The sequence below is a fragment of the Dromiciops gliroides genome, chromosome 2 (assembly GCF_019393635.1).
Source record: "Dromiciops gliroides isolate mDroGli1 chromosome 2, mDroGli1.pri, whole genome shotgun sequence".
Lineage (NCBI taxonomy): Eukaryota > Metazoa > Chordata > Mammalia > Microbiotheria > Microbiotheriidae > Dromiciops > Dromiciops gliroides.
Window position 1 is genome coordinate 459,138,593 of NC_057862.1, and position 20,850 is coordinate 459,159,442.

At 41.9% G+C, this 20,850-nt stretch overlaps 1 pseudogene; it reads left to right on the forward strand.

Annotated features, from left to right (window-relative positions):
• The first annotated feature begins 1,239 nt into the window (after positions 1-1,239).
• Positions 1,240-1,741, forward strand: LOC122743894 (annotated as a pseudogene).
• Positions 1,742-20,850: the final 19,109 nt, after the last annotated feature.

Sequence of the window (20,850 nt, forward strand, 5' to 3'; positions counted from 1 at the left end):
ATAAAGCACTGGCCCTGGAGTCAGGAGTACCTGAGTTCAAATCTGACCTCAGACACTTGACACTTACTAGCTGTGTGACCCTGGGCAAGTCACTTAACCCCCATTGCTTGCCCCCCCCCAAAAGACCTAAGATCAAATCCAGCCTCAGATACTTACTGGCAGTGTGACCCTGTCACCTAACCTCCATCTGCCTCAGTTTCTTCACCTATAAAATAGAACTAATAATAGCATCTATCTCCCAGAGTTGTTGTGAGAACCAAATAAGATGATATTTGGAAAGTGCTTGGCAAACCTCAAGTTGTCATATAAATGCTGTTTATTAATCTTATTCCTAATATAGCATTTGAAGGTTTACAAAGTGCTTTACATATGTTATCTCATGTGATTCCCTCAACAACTTGTAAAGTAGATGCTATCATTAATCCCATTTTGCAAATAAGAAAACTGAGGCAAGGAGAGGTGAAGATACTTACTCAGAGGGGGCGGAGCCAAGATGGTGGAGAGTAGCCAGCAAATCGCCTGAGCTCTCCTTCTGTTCCCTCAAAAAGAACATTAAATCAAGCCTCTAGACGGATTCTGAAACTATAGAACCTGCAAAGAGACAGAGAGACACAGTCTTCCAACCAGAGATAATTTAGAAGTTGTCAGGAAAGGTTGATCTCACTGGGGCAAAAGGGAAGAGCAGTGCACTGTGACTGCACAGTGCTGAGGGGGTCAGGGCAAGTCAGCAGGAAGCTGTGGGCCACAGTGGAGCAACTGAGGCCCCTGTATCCTGGCTCAACAAGCTGGTGGTGCAGCAGGAGAGTGGCAAAACCCACCTGCACTAGCCAGGAGGGCAAGTTGCCAGCTGGACAGCCAGCCATAGGACAGGCGCGACCAGGCCTACTGATCCCAGGGAGCAGTCAGCAAGGCCAGGGTGGTGAGAAATCCACAAGCCATAGAGGCCTCAGTGTAGAAAGCCAGTGACACAGTCCCTATATCCCAGCACAAGAAGCTTGAAACAGGGACCCTGGTGCCCCCAGAGCAGACCTCAACTTAAAAAAAAAAAAGCTGCAGTATAAGTAAGAAACAAAAAAGAGCTCTCACCATTGAGAGCTTCTGTATCAACAGGGAAAAGGCCAACACAAACTCAGATGAGGAAAATACTCCCAAGACCCTTACTCAGAGTCACAGAGCTAATAAAACAGCATTTGTGCAGTTGCTACCTGGAAGTTTCTCTTGCTTTATCTCTGGTCCCTCATGGCCTTGCAGAACCTCTACCCAGCCACCTCCAGTAAGGGGACCAAGCCTGGGGCAGGTGCAGCCCTCGTATCTGTGGGCAAGAAGTTAGAGCAGGCACTGATGGCCCTAATGATGTCTGGAGACAAAGGAATTTCTGCCTTCCAGAGTCAGACAATCTCTTCAAATGGGTTGGGACCATCCATGGGGCTGCTGGTACAAGCTCTCCCTGGAGTTCCCCAGTGGCTACCCATATAATGCTCCCACTGTGAAATTTGTCACACCTTGTTACCATCCTCATGTGGATACACAAGGCAATATCTGTTTGGACATCCTCAAGGACAAGTGGTCAGCTCCGTATGATGTCAGGACCATTCTACTATCTATCCAGAGCCTGCTGGGAGAATCCAACATTGACAACCCATTGAACACACATACTGCTGAACTTTGGACAAACTCCACAGCCTTTAAAAAGTACCTGCTGGAAACCTACATGAAGCAGGTGACTAGCCAGGAGCCCTGACCCCAGCTGCCCAACCTATCTTCCCTTCATCTTGTGTGTATGTGTATGTGTGTGTGCATGCATCATTTCCCCTTCCTCATAACCTGTCTTATCTCTTCTGTACAGGACTGTATCATACTGTTTTCCTTTGTTCTTAAACTCTAGTCCAGCCCTCAACATTAATGTATAAGTAAATTTGTTTTGTTTTTTTTAAAAGAGCTAAAAAAAAAGATAGCATTTGAACACAGTTCTTCCTGGCCCCAGGTTCAGTGCTGAATCCACTAAGCCACCTCACTGCCTTAGACAGAACTTTATTAATACCAAATAACAGCAGCCAAAACCAAATGCAGAAAAGAAAAAAATTTTAAACATCAACTTAGAATCAAAAAGGAACTTCTTTTTGTTGTTTTGTTGTTTTTTTTGTTGTTGAAGTTAATGTAGTTTTTTATAAACTACAAATAATGGAGAGCAAGAGCTCACAGAATTTATTTTATGCATTTAAATTATTGTTCATGTTTGCTAATTCTAAAATAAACAATTTTAAAGTATTATTAGTATCATGTTATAGGTGAGCAGCTAGGTGTCACAGTGGATAGAACACTGGGCATAGAGTCAGAAAGACCCAAGTTCAGGTCTGGCCTCAGATACTTACTAGCTGTATTACCCTGAGCAAGTCACTGAACCCTGTTTGCCTCAGTTTCCTCATCTGTAAAATGAGCTGAAGAAAGAAATGGCAAACCACTCCAGTATATTTTCCAAGACCCCAAATAGGGTCATGGAGAGTCAGATATGACTGAACAACAACATTTTACAGGTGAGGGAACTGAAGCTCAAAATGTGAAAGTGATTTGCCCAAAGTTATAGGACCAAAGGACTTAGAGTTAGAAGGGACTTGAGAAAGCACCTAGTCCAACGTTCTCATTTTGTAGGTGAAGAAACTAAGGTGCAAAGAGATGAAATTATTTGCCTGAGGTCACATGTATTATTATTATAATACAGTTTAGTAGATGACAGGCTGAATGCTAAAATGCAGGATAAGGCAACCTCAGTGTCAAGGAGACCTAGGTTCAAGCTCAACTCTGACTGAAACTAGCTATGTAACCCTAGGCAGGTCACTGAGCCACTCAGAGCCCTTGTGGAAGCTACTGAACAGCGGTGTGGATGCATTGCTAGAGGGGGTTTTCTCATTAAGAAGTTCCCTTTAACAATGAAATCCCAGGTTCAGATAAGGGAGGTAAAGGAGGGAGAAAGACAGAGAGAGAAGAGAGGAGAGATGGGGGGAGTTAGAGAAAGGGGGAGACAGGGAGAGAGAGAAAAGGAGGAGGAGGAAGAAGAAGAAATGAGACAGAAAAAGGAGAGGAGACAAAGAGATGATACATACATATACATATATATTACATAAGTAGATAGATGATAGATGGAGGGAGGGAGGAGAGGAAAGGAGAGGAGAGGGAGGAGAGATAGAAGGGAGAGTGAGAAAGAAATAGTGAGAACAAGAGAGGAGAAGGAGGAAGGGAAAGAGGAAACAGAGAGATGATACATATGTATGCTACATATATATGTACATATTATATGGATAAGATAGATTAGATAGACAGACAAACAGATAAATAGCATGTTGCGTCTGGGAAGCAGCCACTAATTTAGTTTTGTACTAAGAGTGCAAAAAATATAGTAATATAGAAAAAAGTTTTGAGTGGTAGATTAGATGGGAAGATGGATAGATGGATGGATGGATGGATGGATGGATGGATGGATGGATGGATGGGTGGGTGGGTAGATGGATGGATGGGTGGGTGGGTGGGTAGATGGATGGGTGGGTGGGTGGGTAAATGGATGGGTGGGTGGGTGGGTGGGTAGATGGATGGATGGATGGGTGGGTGGATAGATACAGATATGGAGAGAGATGCCTAGATACATAGATGTCCCCAAAGTCTTTTAAGTTGTTAAGTTGACATAAACATCAACTATGCACAATTATGTACACACACATAGATGTAGAATGCGATGTCCCCAAAGTCTCAGAGCTGTTTCAAACTGCTATTAAGAGCTTGAAACTGCACTAAGACTTATGTCATATTCTACACATGTGTGCACATAATTTTCCCATTATCTAATGTGGTCCTCACAACAGTTCTTTGAGGTAGATGCTATTATTATTGTTCTTGTAAAGAGGAGGAAATTGAGGTCAGCAGAGGTGAAGTGACTTGTTCCTAGTCACACAGCTATCAATTAGGATCTGAAATGAGGTTTTCCTGACTCCAAGCCCAGCGCTCTAGCCTCTGCTCCACCTCACTGTCTTCAGAGATACAGATAAGGGTACATATGTGTGTGCACTTGTGTGTGTACATGCATGTGTGCGTGTGTTGTGTATATATTGCTATGTAACTCTATAAACACATGTGAGTGCATACACATATACGCACCAAAGGGGATCGCACTAGGTGATGTTTAAGATACCTTGCACATCTGACGTCCTGTGTGCTAAGACCTGCTTCGGCCCCAAATCCCAGGATTCTCTAAGTGAGAAGGGCGGGAAGGCTCAGAGCCAAAACCCACCTAAAAAGTTTGTTCCCAGCCATCCGGGACCCCTTCAACCCCCCCTGCCCCAGCTGTTCTTCCTGTAATGAGATCTGCCCAACAAAGAGGCCTCCAGGGGAGTGGGCACAGATCAGGTATTGAATTGTAATCTTGGGGGAGAGATTAAGACCAGGCCACTCCTCCCTTCCTCCCCTCTTCAGCCCAGCTGTAGGTGAAGCTTTTGGCCTGAGACTCCCTCTAACCCATCCCCAGGAGTAATCTGATGCCCCCAATTCGTTGGCAGTTTGGGCTCCTGAATGTGTGATCAGACCTTTGTAACAGCACGCATGGCCGGGCTTGTGATTGCCAGAGATTAGACTCACTTTTCAAACAGAAACCAGCCACTGAATAAATACTGGGCATTGTCCTAGGCCTGGGCCCATGAGGGCCATACTGGGGAAGAAGAGGGCCAGCCCCTGGTTTCATCCTTCTAGGCAAGGATGGGGAGCTGCTTGCCTGGTTCATTTGACCTAAAACCAGAAGGAACTTAGAGATCTAGTTAAACTGCCTCTTTCCTTTAAAAAAAAAAAAAAGGCTATATAAAACACTGGATCCCAGAGAAGTAAAGGAACTTGGTCAAGGTCACACAGCTAAAAAATAAAAAATAATTAAAAAATGGAAGAGTCAGAATTTGAATCCAGATTCTTTGACATAAAATTCTCTCCTTTTGTCTACTGTACCACACTGCCTTACCAGGTTGGGAAATAGCACCCTAAGACATCGTCTGTCAAGTAGTCTGGGCAAATCTCCAAAATATTACTGGGCATAAGCCAAGGAGCCCAGAGGGAAAACCTGCTCTGTGGGCCTTTTCCCGAAGGTATGAGTGCCTAGAGACTCTTTCCTGTGGCCTGGACTTTTAGGGATTGGGATAGTCAGGCCTGGAGAGGTTGTCCCACCCCAGAACATAGAGCTGAGCTGAGAATGATGAACTTTGGTCCAAGCCTCTTACCTGAGAATTAGGAGTCATAAATAAGCAGTCATTCAAATTTCTATAAGGCTTTGTGATTTTCTTTTTTTTTTTCAATTGCTTGATTTCTTTTTTTTTTATGAGATATTTTATTTTTTCCGTTACATGTAAAGATAGTTCTCAACTTTTGTTTATACATGTTTTACAATTTCAGATTTTTCTCCCTCCCTCCCCTCCCTCCCCCCTCCCCTAGACAGCAGGTAATCTGATATAGGTTATATCTATATATCTATATACATATACATATACATATATATGTATATACACACACATATATATACACATAATAACATTAATCCTATTTCTGCATTAATCCTGTTACAAGAGAAAGAATCAGAGCAGTGATGCAAAACCTCAAAATAGAAAAAAAACCCAACAGCACCCAAAACAAAAGAAATAATATGGTTCAATCAGCATCTATACTCCACAGTTCTTTCTTTCTTTTTTTTTCTTGGATTTGGAGATCCTCTTCTATCATGAGTTCCCTGGAACTCTTCTGTACCATTGCATTGGTGAGAAGAATATAGTCCATCACAGTAGGTCAACACTCAATGTTGATGATACTGTGTACAATGTTCTTCTGGTTCTGCTCATCTCACTCATCATCAGCTCACGTAAGACCCTCCAGGTTTCTCTGAACTCCTCCTGCTCATCATTTCTTACAGCACAATAGTATTCCATTGTATTCATATACCACAACTTGTCCAGCCATTCCCCAATGGATGGGCACCCCCTCAACTTCCAATTCCTTGCTACCACGTAAAGAGCAGCTATAAATATTTTTGTACATGTGGGTCCCTTTCCCCCTTCCATGATTTCTTTGGGCAAAAGACCTAAAAGTGGGATTGCTGGGTCAAAGGGTATGCACAGCTTTATCGCCCTTTGGGCATAATTCCAAATTGCTCTCCAGAATGGTTGGATCAGCTCACAGCTCCACCAACAATGCATTAGTGTTCCAATTTTCCCACAAGGGCTTTGTGATTTTCAAAGAATTTTTCTCACAACAATCGTCCCAGGTAGGGTAAGGCAAGTAAAATTGTACCCACTTTACAGAAGAAAAAGCTGAGGCTCAAGGAAGCAACTTGCCCAAAGTCACACAGGTAGTAACAGACTTAGGATATGAACCCAGGTAATTTGACTGTAAATTCAATGCTCTTTCTATTACAACATCACACTGCTCATTTTCAGACTGAAATAATAATTTGTACCTCAGTTTTCCTGATCTGTTCAGTAGAGATGATTCATACCCTGCTGTTAACGGACTGTTATAAGAAGTAAGTGAAATAATAGATGGGGAGAAAAAAATATATATATATGGTATATGTGTGTATATATACACATATGTGTGTACATGTGTTTAATTGTATATTAAAGTATATATAAGCATATAAGTGAAATAATAAACACATGGATATATGGTAAGTCCATAAGTATGCATATATAAGTAAGTGAAATAATAGATTAAAACTATATTTATATTGTAAGGATATATAAGTATACGTATATAAGTATATAAATAAGTGAAATATAGCTTAAAACTACATGTACATATGTAAGTGCATATAAGTATGCATATATAAGTTTATATAAATAAGTATACATAAGTATATAAGTAAAATAATAGATTAAAACTATATATGCAAGTATATAAGTATATAAGCAAAACAATACATAAAATATATGTAAGTACATAAAAACATACATATATAATAAGTATATAAAGTGTATAAGTAAAACAATTGATTAAAAACTCTATGTATATATGTATATAAGTGAACTAATAGATAAAACTATATGTATATGTGTAAGTATATATAACTATACATATATAAGTATATAAAAAGTGAAATAATAGATTAAAAACTATATGTATGGGGGCAGCTAGGTGGCACAGTGGATAGAGTACCGGCCCTGGATTCAGGAGTACCTGAGTTCAAATCCGGCCTCAGACACTTAACACTTACTAGCTGTGTGACCCTGGGCAAGTCACTTAACCCCAATTGCCTCACTAAAAAAATATAATAATAAAATAAAATAAAAAAACTATATGTATGTAGATAAGTATATATAAGTATGTAAGTGAAATAATAAATAAAAACTATATGCATATAGCTTTATCTATTATTTCCAATAATTTCATAAATACATAAATGACATTTGTAATGTGCTTTAAGGTTTGCAAAATACTTTACATAGATTAAATAGAAGAGAAAGCAGAGATTTTGTCATAGAAGTCACAGAGGTTATGTCAGAAGTAGAATTTGAACCCAGCAACTCTAACTCCAGAATCAACATTTCCCACTGTACCATGATAACCTATCCTTTGGTTCCAAAACCAGGCTCTTTCTACTTCAGCAATCTCATTTAATCCTCACAACCATACTTTAGGTATGTCCATCCCCTTTGACAAATGAGGAAATAGAGGCACAGAGATATTGAATGACTTGCCTGTGGTCATGAAGGCAGTAAGTGTGGAAATAGGATTTAAATTCAGGCCCACCTGACTCAATGTCCAGCACCATTTACCATGCCAAGCTGCTACTTTACAAAGTAAAGCGTGTGGGCAGCTAGGTGGCACAATGGATAAAGCACCGGCCCTGGATTCAGGAGGATCTGAGTTCAAATCCAGCCTTAGACACTTGACACTTACTAGCTGTATGACTCTGGGCAAGTCACTTAACCCTCATTGCCCCCCAAAAAAAGCAACAGTACTAGCTGTGTGACCCTGGGCAAGTCACTTAACCCTCATTGCCCGGCAAAAAAAAAAAAAAAAAGTGTGAGACAAATGTCATATATATATATATCTCAACCCTGGATTATTATTTCTACCTAATCAGCCAGAAGATACCTGAATAGACCTGAATTTGAGGGCCCTGGAATATCCTGGAATGGGTTCCTATCTTAGATTGTGGACAAACCTTCATATAGCGACCAGGGTCTAGGGCTACATAATTCCCCCAGTAAAACACCCAGCCCAGGGCTGCTCCAGGGAAATTCCTCAGAATCAGTCTTTGTGTAAAGCCCTGCTACTGACTCACTTTATGACCTTGGGAAAGTCAGCTTTCCCTCTTTGGACCTTAGTTTCCTCTTCCATAAAATGAAGGGTCTGGACTCTAAGGTCCCTCTCAGTTCTGAAATTCTATATTCTATGTTCTAAGAAATTTCTCAGTTCTAACATTCTATGTTCTAAGGTCTCTTCTAATTCAAATGTTCCATTCTCTAGTTTCAGTTGCCTTCAGATTGGACATTTTATGTTCCAAGACAATGGTCCTTAGAGTATGGTCCTTTTCGGAGAGTCCTCAAGGTAAAAATTATTTTCTTAATAATACTAATTTCTAATATGATCAATTTCAATAGCTATAATCCATATAAACAAAAGCTCTTTGGAGTCCTCAATAATTTTAAAGAATATAAAGGGCTTGTCATTGTCTGATTGTTTTCAATCCTGTCCCACTCTTCATCACCCCATTTGGGATTTTCCTGGCAAAGATACTGGAGTGGTTTGCCATTTCCTTCTCCAGCTCATTTTACAGATGAAGAAACTGAGGCAAATAGGATAAGTGACTTTTCCAGGGTGACATAGTTAGTGTCTGAGGCTAGATTTGAATTCGGAAAGATGAATCTTCCTGACTCCAGGCCTAGCACTCTATCCACTACACCACCTAGCTACCTTGATTATCATATCATATTGTATTGTATCATAGCGTATTGTGTCGTGTCATGTTGTATTGTATCGTGTTGTGCCGTGCCGTGCCATATCAATTATATCACATCACATCATAGTATTTTATATTGTATTGCATTGTATTGTATTGTATCATATCATATTATATTATTTACAAAGGGGTACTGAAATCCAAAAGTTTGAGATCTGCTGTTCTAAGTCCTGCCAGGATTCGGCTATTTAGTTCTGTCTTCTTGTCAGCTAATCTCTTCTATTCAGCTTGCTGAAGTAGAAGGCACCTGGGTTTGGAACCAAAAGATAGGTTATCATGGTACAGTGGGAAATATTGATTCTGGAGTTAGAGTTGCTGGGTTCAAATTCTACTTCTGACATAACCTTTGTGACTTCTATGACAAAACCTCTGCTTTCTCTTCTATTTAAAAAAACAAACACAAAAATGAGGAGATTGGGTTAAATGGCCTTTGAGGGCAGCTAGGTGGTACAGTGGATAGGATGCTGACCCTAGAGTCAGGAGAACCTGAGTTCAAATGCAGTCTCAGACACTTACTAGGTGTGTGACCCTGGGCAAGTCACTTAACCCTGTTTGCCTCATTTTCCTCATCTGTAAAATTAGCTGGAGGAGGAAATGGCAAACCACTCCAGTATCTTTGCCAAGAAAATCTCAAATGGGGTCACAAAGAGTTAGACATGACTGATCAACTAAACAGCAACTAGCTCTGAGTCTATGATCCTATTACCTGCGTTTGAATCCCAGTTCAGCTTTTACTACCTGTGTGACCTTGGTTAAGTCACTTTTTATCTTTATGTCCATTTCCCAATCTATAAAAAAGGGGCAGGGGATTATATGTCCTCTAAGGTCCCTTCTGGCAAAAGTGTTATAAGACTCAAATGGGATAATATAAAGTACTGTGCAAACCTTAAAGCACTATATTAACATCTATTTAAAATATTGATATCATATATTAATAATCCAGTTATTATTATTTCTATCCAGCCTTGTAATGATTCATTCCTTGAGCCTTCTATTTCATTCCTGCTGGATTCAGACAACATTGTTTTATATTATCTCATTTGAGTCTCACAACGCCCCTCCTGGAAGGAGTGTACTGGTAAATGTTTAACAACCAGGGGGCAGCTAGGTGGTATGGTAGATAGAGCACCAGCCCTGAAATCAGGAGTACCTGAGTTCAAATCCAGCCTCAGACACTTGCCACTTACTAGCTGTATTACCCTGAGCAAGTCACTTAACCCCAATTGCCTCATTTAAAAAAAAAAACAGATTTACAAAAAGGCAGTTTTTTAAAAATGTTTAACAACCAGACTGGGGAAAGGGATGGGTAGCCATGTATGTTCACAAACCTTCAAGTATAATCTACATTATTATTAGCCTTTTTTTAAGTCTAGACAATCAAAAAATTAATCAAGCACTACTTTGTAGCAATTGTCAATTTCTGTGTCTGCAATGAACATTTAACAATGGGCTTTCCAGCTGATTCGAGCTAGCTCAAACTCTAAAATCTATTATCCTATTCTTCTATCTATTTTTTCCCTTTGCTTGGCCTGTGAGAGATACTGAGAAGTTTCTGTAATCATTCTCAGCCCAGGAAGAGCTTTTCATCATGCTAGATGATAAAGATTTTAGATAGTTCAATTTATATCCCGACAGAGAAAACTAAACTCAGGCAATCACTTGGAAGTCACAACCTTCTAAGATACAGAGAAACAGGTATGCTAGAGAATCCTGAAGGCCAGTGGGTACCAAGGCTAAGGATGGAGGTGGAGGCAGGAAGTTAGTCACCCAGGGTGGAACCCCAGCAACCTAACATGTACAATAGGGCAGTCCCCCAACTCACACTTGGCATCGGGACCAAAATCATCCTCCAAAAACCAATGCCAGGTTAAGCTTCCCAAAGGACTAATTTGTCAGATATCCCTCCCTCACTTCAAAACTGTTCATGACTCCCAGGTAGATACAGAATAAACTTCAAATCCCTTGACCTGGCTTTCAAGGCTCTCCACAATCTGACCTGTAACTACTTCTCCGAACTGGCTCCATCACCTCCCACCTCCCCCTGAGTACACTTTGCCCTCTCTTTGGCATTATCCTGGCATTTTCTTTTCTTGAAAAGACCTCTTAATTGCTTTTCTACTCCTTCAAATCCTAGTCATCTTTCAATACCCACCAGGTCCCACCCATAATTTACTTATTTTTCCCTTTTTCTTTTTTTGGTGAGGCAATTGCGGTTAAGTGACTTGCCCAGGGTCACACAGCTAGTAAGTGTCAAGTGTCTGAGTCTGGATTTGAACTCAGGTCCTCCTGACTCCAGAGCCGGTACCTAGCTGCCCCCCACCCATAATTTAATCTCATTCAATTCAACAAACTTTTATCAAGCACTTACTTTTTAAAAGGTCCTGTTTTAAGCACTGTATACAGTAGGATGAAAAGCAGTACAGACCATACCTTCAAGGAGCTTGCGATCTAATGCAGGATCCAAGAAGCACACAAGGAAATATAGTGAAGGACAGACCATGTAAGGGCCAAGGAGAGATCTTCACATAAGCCCTCTAGAAAAAGTTGTGGAGGGAGAGCTCATTTTCAGCTGGGGAGCAATCAGGGAAGGCTTCGTGGAGAAGGTGATTAGGCCTGAGGTAGGCCTCAGGAAGGGAAAATTATAGCAAGTGGAAATGAGGGAAAAGAACATTCCAAGCATTGGGGGAACCCAGCCCGTGCAAATGCAGAGACAGGGGAAGTCCTCTGAAGCCTTCCTTCCTTGATCTCTCTTCTGATTTCTCATAATCTTTTATGTCTGTCCCCATTAAGCTCTTAGCATAGACTAGCTGGAACTAATGAAGTAAATTTTCATGTGTCTGAAAATTACTCCTCTCAGCTAAACTGTGTGACTGTAAAAAATTAAGGGGGTTGGACCAAATGACCTCAGAGATCTTTTCCAGCTCAGATGAATTTTGTTCCTGAGTTTTGCTCTATGGGTTTTGTCCCTGAAAGCCCCGCTTCCAGTTAGGCAGTACAAGTACTATTACTCCTATTTAACAGATGAGAAAATCAGGGCTTAGAGAAAGGAAATGATTTGCCCAAGGATATTTAGCCAGTTAAGTGGCAAAGTCAGGACTCGAACTCCAAGTCCAAGGTTCCTTCCGCCACTCAAGGATGCCTTTCCATGAGTTCAGACAGCTGCCCAGCCCCAGGGGAGATAATAGGCTGCCTTGCTAAACAGTAGTTTGGTCTCTCTATTCATAAGGGGAAGAATCAGGCTAGGTAACTGAATATGAGGTGTGGGGTTCATAGAATCGTGGGATTTTAGAGCTGGAAGGAACCTGGGAGATTATCTATTACAATTCCCTCATTTGGGATATAAGGAAACTGAGGCCCACAAATAGGAAGTGACTTGCCCAATGTTTGCTGTTGTTGAGCTGTTATAGTCAGTCATGTGAGACTCTTCATGAACCTATTTGAGGTTTTCTTGGCAGAGATACTGCAGTGGTTGCCATTTCCTTCTCCAGCTCATTTTACAGATGAGGAAACTGAGGCAAAGAAGGTTAAGTGACTTGCCCAGGCTCACACAGCTAGTATCAGAGGTCAGATTTGAACTCAGGTCTTCCTGACCAGGTGCCCTATAGCTACTAAAAGACAGCACCAAGATTAGAAACCAGTCTGGTCAGTGTTCATCACTGTCAGGCCTCAGGTAGGCAGTGCCAAGATAGCATCCCATGAAGATGAAACGATTTGGACACATGCAGATCATTTGCTTATTGGAAAGATAAAGACCCTTGAAACTAGGACCTGGAGAATTCCCACTTTGCTATAGACAGGCCTCCTAGGGCTCTTAGAAGTCCAAGAAATTGGGTGGGTCTTCCAGGCAACAGGGCAGAGCCTGAAATCAGCCATAGGGACCTTCCCACTCCCCTTACTTGTACACTCTGCCATCAATCTTTCTTGAAAAAGCTTGTTACCCTTCCTAGGCCATAAGCATAGACTCCCATGCCCTCCAGGGTAGTCAGGGTGTGGGGCGGCAGGGAGGAGCCCCCCCACACACACCCTGTAACCACATGAGCCACAAGTATGGCTGAAAGATTCCTTGGATCCTAGGAAATTAGAGCTGGAAGGGACCATAAAACAAAGAACACAGAATGTTACAGCTGGAAGGGTCTTCTGAGATCATTTAGCTCAACCCCCTTACAATTTCCATAAATCTTCACAATTGTCGTCTATGTCTAGAACTGTGCTAGGTATAGGGCTAGTGGGAACAGGAACACAAGAGACATAATCTCTGTGCTCGGGAATCTGAGGCTTTAGTTGGGGGCATAGAATTCCCACAAGAAACAGCAGCAGAGGCAGCTAGATGGCACAGCACCGGCCCTGGATTCAGGAGTACCTGAGCTCAAATTTGGCCTCAGACACTTGACACTTGCTAGCTGTGTGACCCTGGGCAAGTCACTTAACCCCCATTGCCCTGCAAAAAAAAAAAAAAGAAAAGAAAGAAAGAAACAGCAGCAAACACGTGACGGAGGGTATGATGGTATGATGGGAAAATATTGGACTAGAGATCTAGAGACATGAGCGTAGGCCCTTGTTCTTCTGCCTTCCTGGGCTTCCCCACTCTGGGTCTCAGTTTCCCCATCTATAAAGAGAAAGTTTTAGACTAGAAGATCTCTAAGGTCCTTTGCAGTTCTAAGTGTGGTCCAGACTATTAAGGTCTAAGAATTCAGAAGAAGGACAGATTACTATGGGCAGTCAGGAAAGGTTTAATGGAGGATTTGGACCTTGAGTTGGCTCTTGATGGATGGAAATAATTTGTAGAGGCAGAGACAAGTACAAGGGGAAAAGCCCAGAGAAGCCTAGCCCCTGCTTCAGGGACATGATGATTTCCACCAGAAACTGACTGGGGTTGGGAGCAGAAGTAGCAGCAATTTCAGTCCCCCACCCACCCCCACCCTTCCACATTTCCTTCCTATTCTTTCCCTGAGCACTCAGGCCTCACCCAGGAGCTCAACTTTTCCCAGAAGCACCAAAGTCTCTGGAATTTCCCGACTAGGGCTGTTGCAGGGGTGTTGTGTACCCTCAGACACAGTGGAATCATCTGGGGATGAGGCTGGCTCTGGAAGCAGGGAGATGGGCTTGTGACATAGTGGGAGAAACATTGAATTTGGCAGCAGAGGGCCTGGACTCAAATCATAGTTTTGCCAACTATCTAGCCGGGTGACAGTGGGCAAATCACTTAACTTCTTTGGGCCTTAGTTTCCTCACTTGTAAAATGATGAGGCCGGAATAGATAATCTCTAAAATCCCTCCCTATTCCAAGATTATTGACCTCTGAACATTCCTTCCCATGGAGCCCTCCCCTTCCTCCTATCCCAATCCTTCAGAAGCTACATTCCCAGGAAGGTAGTGGGGGTGAGGGAACTATGACTATAGGAAGCCTTCCCAGCCTACTCTGATTTTCACAAAAATCAGAGAACCAAAGAAGTAGGAGGGATCTCAGGGGACATCTAAGCCATACTTGAACAGAAATCTCTTCTACATCATCCTCCAAAGGGCTGATACTCTATCCACTGTGCCACCTAACTGCCTTCTTCCATACATTAGCCCTACAAATACTCGAAGAGAGCTTTTAGATCCCCTCTGGGTCTTCCCTCTCCTTTTCCTGAACCGGCACTTAAATCATCTGTCTTTGGGTACTTAAGTGCAGTTATGGTGTAACAGAAAGAAGATTAGATTTAGAATCCAAAGACCTGGCTTTGAATCCTGGGCCTGCCATTTACTACCACCTTGGACAAATCTTTTGCCTCTTTTGAACTTTAGCCTTCTGCTATGACATTGGACTCCAATTTTCTCTTCTGTAAAATGAGGGAGTAGGACTACGTATGGTCCCTTTGAACTCTAAATCCTATGATCACATTAAATTTTACCTTTCAGTATGGATTGTCTGGTGTAGACACACCACTCCTGAACCACCAGCTATTGCACATTTCGATTTGGATGTCCCAGAGAGATCTTTAAACTCAATATATCCAAAACAGAAAGCATTCTTCCCCACCCAGGCACTCACCCAACCTTCCAAACTGTTCTCTGACATGATGGATATCTTGATTCCCCAGATAGACAAAGAGCTCCCTGAGAGCAGCCCAGTGACCCCGGCTATTCCTTTTTTTTTTGTATAGAAGGCAGCATCCAGCCTCCCACATAGGAAATGCTCAGTAAATGTTTGCCAAATGACTGAATAATTGATGGGTTTGGTCTCAATAGAAACATTTTCAGATGCCACTTCTCCTTTTCCCAGGAAGCCCCATGTTTGAGATACACGGGAGAGTAGCTGGGCTTGTTTTTTTTCCCCAGGGAAGGAGCTGCCCCTATGGTGACAGTTTCACCTCATGGTCAAGGCTCTGTCCTTTCCCAGCTGTACTGAGACATCCATCCCTGCAGGAGGCATACAGGGGACCTGGCTCTGCCCAGCTGAGTCTGTCCATCTGTCTTTCCTACCATACTGAACCCTGCCCTGAGCACTGTGAGGATGGAGGAAAATATATAGCAAAGCCCCTTGCAGTCTGGCTTCCAACCTTATCACTCAACCAAACCTTCTCTCTCCAAAATGACCTGGGGTCTCAATTCCTAAATCTGAGGACCTTTTCTCAATTCTCCGCCTTCAAGACCTCTCGAGCATTTGGTGCAGTGGAATACCTTCTCCCCTCTGGGTTCAATGTCTTTCCTATCTCCTGAATTTTCTCCTACCTGCCTGGCCATTCCTCAGTCTCTTTTTCTAGCTCTTCATCTTTATCATGCCCCCTACCTTATGGGTAGACACCAAGACTCTGTCCTGTGCCATCTTTTCCTCTCCATCCGTACTCTGTCTTGGTGATCTCATCACTTCCCACTGGTTCGAATATCATTTCTAGGCAGATGATTCTCAGACCCATATATATTTGGCCCCACTATCTCCTAAGCTGTAGTCTTGAATCACCAACCACCTAATGGACAATTCGAATTGGATGTCCCAAAGACATTTTTTAATTCAATGTATCCAAAACAGAATGCATTCTCTTTCCCCACCATAACTAACCTGCCAAAACTCCCAATGTCAATGACATACCCATCGTTTTTTTTTTGTTTTTTTTTTTTTTTGAGGAATGGGGTTAAGTGACTTGCCCGGGGTCACACAGCTAGTAAGTGTCCAAGGCTGGATTTGAACTTAGGTCCTCTTGACTCCAGTGCCAGTGCTCTATCACTGTACCACCTACCTGCCCCCACTCCCATTGTTCTAATGTTCTAAGTGTGCAACCTCAGTGTTACCTCAACTCTTCATTCTGCCTCACCCCACATGTTCGACCAGTTACCAAAACTGGATTTCTACTTATACCAACTCTTGCATCTGAGTATTTATTATTTACACAGCCACTACCTTAGTTTATCCCCTCTCCCCTGGACTATGGTAATGACCTCCTTATTTGTCTCCTTGCCTCAAGTGTCTCCCCTCTCCAATCCAAACTCCATATAGTTGCCAATGTGATTTTCCTTAAGAGCAGGTCTGACCTACTGACCACTTTCTTATTCAATAAACTCCAATGGTTCCCTAATTTAGGGTTTTTTCTAAGTTTAGGAAGATTCATTTCCATCAAACTGAAACCTACCTCTCTGCAACTTCCACCCAGTAGTTCCTAATTCTGCCCCTTGGGGACAAGCCTAATCCCTCTTCCCTGTGATAGCCCTTCAGATACCAAAGACAGTCATCATATGACTTTGGAGTCTTCTTCATCCTCTGCTAAACCTCTCCATTAAATTCAGCCAGCCCTGATAGGACATGAATTTGAGGTCCTTCACCATCTTGACTGCTATCTTCTGCATGCTTTTCTGTTTACCAATGTCCTCTCTTAAAATATAGCCCTCAGAATTGAACATGGCATTCCAGATATAAAGATGTGACCAAACTCAGGACAGCCACCATCTGGGGACCATCCTAGATGCCATGCCTCTTTTAATGCAGCTGAAAGATCACACTGTCTCTTAGCTGCTAGACCACACCATTGATTCATGCTGAGTTCATAGTCCATAAAAACCTTCCACCATCTTGTACTTGTGAACCTGATCTTTGAGTCTATGTGTAAGGTGTTAAATGTATCCCTATTAAATTTTATCTTATTTCAATCATCCCGGTGTTCTATCTGTCATGATCTTGTAAATCCTGATTCTATCATCCTATGTGGTAACTACCCCACTCAGCTTTGTGTGGAAAGAAACTTAGACAATTTAGTGCCCTCATTTTACAGATTAAGAAACTGAGGCCCGAAGAGAGGTAGTGACTGGCCACAGATCACAAAAGAAATTCATTACAAAGCTAGATCAAGTTTAGAGGGAAGCTAAAGATGTGTATGTTGGTGTGTTCAGCAGCTCCATTTATCCCCAACCTCTAACCACCCTCACCAGCAGGCTTGGAAGCTCAGCAAAATAAGTTGAATTGGCACCTTGCCAATTCATTCCAGGAAGAACTGGCTTGAGCCCTACTGGGGCCCTGAGGTGTCTGGCTTTGTAGTCAGGGACCCATGCCACCGGGTTCAGAAACAAAAGGTGGTAATCAGTCCAGTCAGTGAGTGACGCAGAAGCATGATCCTAAAAATGGGTGGGCATTAGAGCTGGCCATGGGTTGGAGAGGAAGGGCAGAAATGGAGGGGGAAGGGGATGTGGAATCTGGATTGAACTGGCCAGGGAAAGGGGAGAAGAGTAGGGCATATCTGAGAGAGATCTGGAGTTCGTCCCTGTCTCTTCTAGGGTTCCAGGTCCTTTTCTTACTCCCTTCTCCCTGAGCCTTAGAGATTCACATCTAAGACATCAGATGGTAGATACTATCACGTGGTGGGCAAAAAGAAGGGACCCCTTTATCAGGGTTATTGAGTCATTCCCAGGAAGCTAGAACTAGGGGGTAGAGAGGCAGGGGCTACACATACCCCATTGGGTCAGGGCACAGACACGAGAAGGGTATTATGGTGAAGTCTATCTTTCCCCTGCCTAAATTTGATGGGGATAATGACTCCTACCAATTATTCCAACCATCTCAGCCTGGAGCAAGCTATGACAGTTCCTTAGCCTGGATGAGCTGGGGACTTCTTTCTCCAACTAAGGAAACAAATACCTAGAATCTTGGACATCCTGGAATGTCTTCCAGGAGTCTCCTCCATCACGATATCGCACCCAGCAGGAGCTTGGGAACCACCAGGCCAACACATGCTTTGGACTCTGACAGAGCAGGCACAGAATCATAGAATATCAGAGCTGGAAATAGCCTTCAGAATCATATTAGCTCAGAGTCCATGAATTTGGGCTCTTTTAAAAAATATTTTAATAACTATTTCAATATAAATGGTTTCTTTTGAGTCCTATATAATGTTTTATGTTGGGTTTTGTTGCAGGGGGGAAGGTTTAGGCAATTGTAGTTAAATGTCTTGCCCAGGGTCACACAGCTAGTAAGTATCTGAGGCTGGATTTGAACTCAGATCCTCCTGACTCCAGGGTTGATGCTCCATCCACTGCACCACTTAGCTGCCCTGATTTTATTCTTTTAAAACCATTACTCTGAGAAGGGGTTCATGAGTTTCACCAGTCTGACAATAAGGTCCATGGCACAAAAAAGATTAAGAATTCCTACTCTAGTCCAAATCCTACCTGCCTAAGAATCCCCTCTAGAACATTCCAGACAATCCCACGTCCATCCTCTGATTGAAGACTACCTCCATATAATGGGGAACTCACTATCTCCAGGGGCAGCACATCCCACTTTCAGAAAGTTCTAATTTTTAATTCAAGTCAAGAAGCATTTATTAAGCACCTACTATCTGCCAGACAGTCAGCAAGAAAGTTTTTCCTTTTATCAAACTGAAATCTGCTTATGAAATTTCCATCTTTTCTTCCTAGTTCTGCTCTCTGGGGACAAGCTGAACAAGACCTAACCCCTTACTCTCTGTTCTTTCCCCTTGGAGGAGAAAAAGGTTACTATAAAGTACTGTTGATTCATATTTGAGCTTACAGACCAAAAGCCTTAACTCAAAACAGCAACAATAAAAACAGCAACAACAACAATAATAACAGGCTTATGTCCTTTTCACACAAGCTGTCACTTGGTCACACCTGCACCATCCTATACTTGTATAAGAACAAATATGATGCTTATACTTCTGTGATTGATTTTTTGAACCCAAGTATAGGACTTTACATTTACTTAGTGGATAGGATATTTCATTATCATGCCCAAGAGTATAGATTATAAACTATCTACAATTTCTCATCCTGTGCAATTCTTGTTCAGATCCTTTCCTAGATCCTTTAGAGGAAGGAAGCTTTCCTCTGGGTCTTTTAACATTTTCAGTGCAGCACATAGGTGGTCTGTCCATCCGCCTTTGTTCTCTATACCCGACCAGTCCACTTCCTTTTCTGATTGTACATTTCCTGCATGATATCCCCCATTTTCAGTCCTATCATCCAGAATTGTATATTTATCCCTATTAAGTATAATCAGATTAGATTTAGTTCATCATTCTAGCCTGCATTCTGACTCTGTCATGCAACATTTTACTATTCTCCTTCCATTCATGTCATATGTAAATTTAATAAGGATAACTAAAATCATTAATACAAATAACAAACAGAACAGAGCCAAGAACATATTCTTTAGGTACTTGACTAGAAAGATATCTCTCTAGGTGGCCCTTGATCTATCAGCCACAAATCTTTGAGGCTAGTCATTCAAATAGCACTGAATCCTCTATGTTATCATCTTGCCCATATTTCTTGATTTTGACCACAAGAATATCATAAGATATTTTGGCCAAATTCTTTGGTAAAATCTAGATATGCCCTCCATTTCTTGGGCATTCCCTTGATAATAAAGGAAATAAAGATGGGCAGCTAGGTGGTACAGTGGATAAAGCACCAGCCCTGGATTCAGGAGGACCCGAGTTCAAATCCAGCCTCAGACACCTAACACTTACTAGCTGTGTGACCCTGGGTAAGTCACTTAACCCTCATTGCCCCACCAAAAAATTAAATAAATAAAGGAAATAAAATTAATCTGGAATACCCTATTATAGATAACCCATCATGGCTTTTAGTGATTTCCATTTTCCCTTCTAACTGCTCACAAACCATTTCTTTATTCCTTTGCAAAAGTTTGCCAATATTTGAAGTCAAGATCAGTTGTCTACATTTTGAAGAATCTACCGTCTTCCCCATTTTGAAATTTGGGACAGCATTTAGTTGTCTTTGAGCCGATGGTACTTCTCCCATTCTTCACAAAGCTCTACAGTAATATTTGCCAATTCTTTCAATACTGTAGGATGAAATTTATCCAGGTCTACTTATTTGAACTCACTGTGATTAGTTAGATAGTCTAATTAGCAAAGTGCCTTGCACATAGTAGGTGCTTTTCTGAATTGAATGGAGTTGCTATCTTCTCAGTCCTGGGTTTCAACTCCCTGTTAACCATTTTTGGTCTTTCCTTCCCAATCCAAACTATGTTCTCCTTTGTGAGAAAACAGAAAAAAGAAAAAGAAAAGAAATTGATTAGACCTGACTTCTCTCCATCATCTATTGCCATTGTCCTAATCACCTCCAAGCAGAGACTCTAGCTCTTTGATCTTTCTCTTGCCCCTAACATCTAAAAAAGTCCTATTTTTTGCCCTTAGTGACAAAGTTTGGGGGAAAACAATGATTATTACCTTCAGAAGTCTTCCTGCTTCCAGACCTATTTCATGGGCATAATAACATCAGGAAATTCTCTCATCTCTCAGCTACTGAATCACTGTTCTCTCTAGGTCTTTCTCCTCCCTGTCTGACCACTCCCCAGTCTTCCTTTCTGCATTACCACTCTTCTCCCCAGCACTAAGTGTGATCATTCCCCA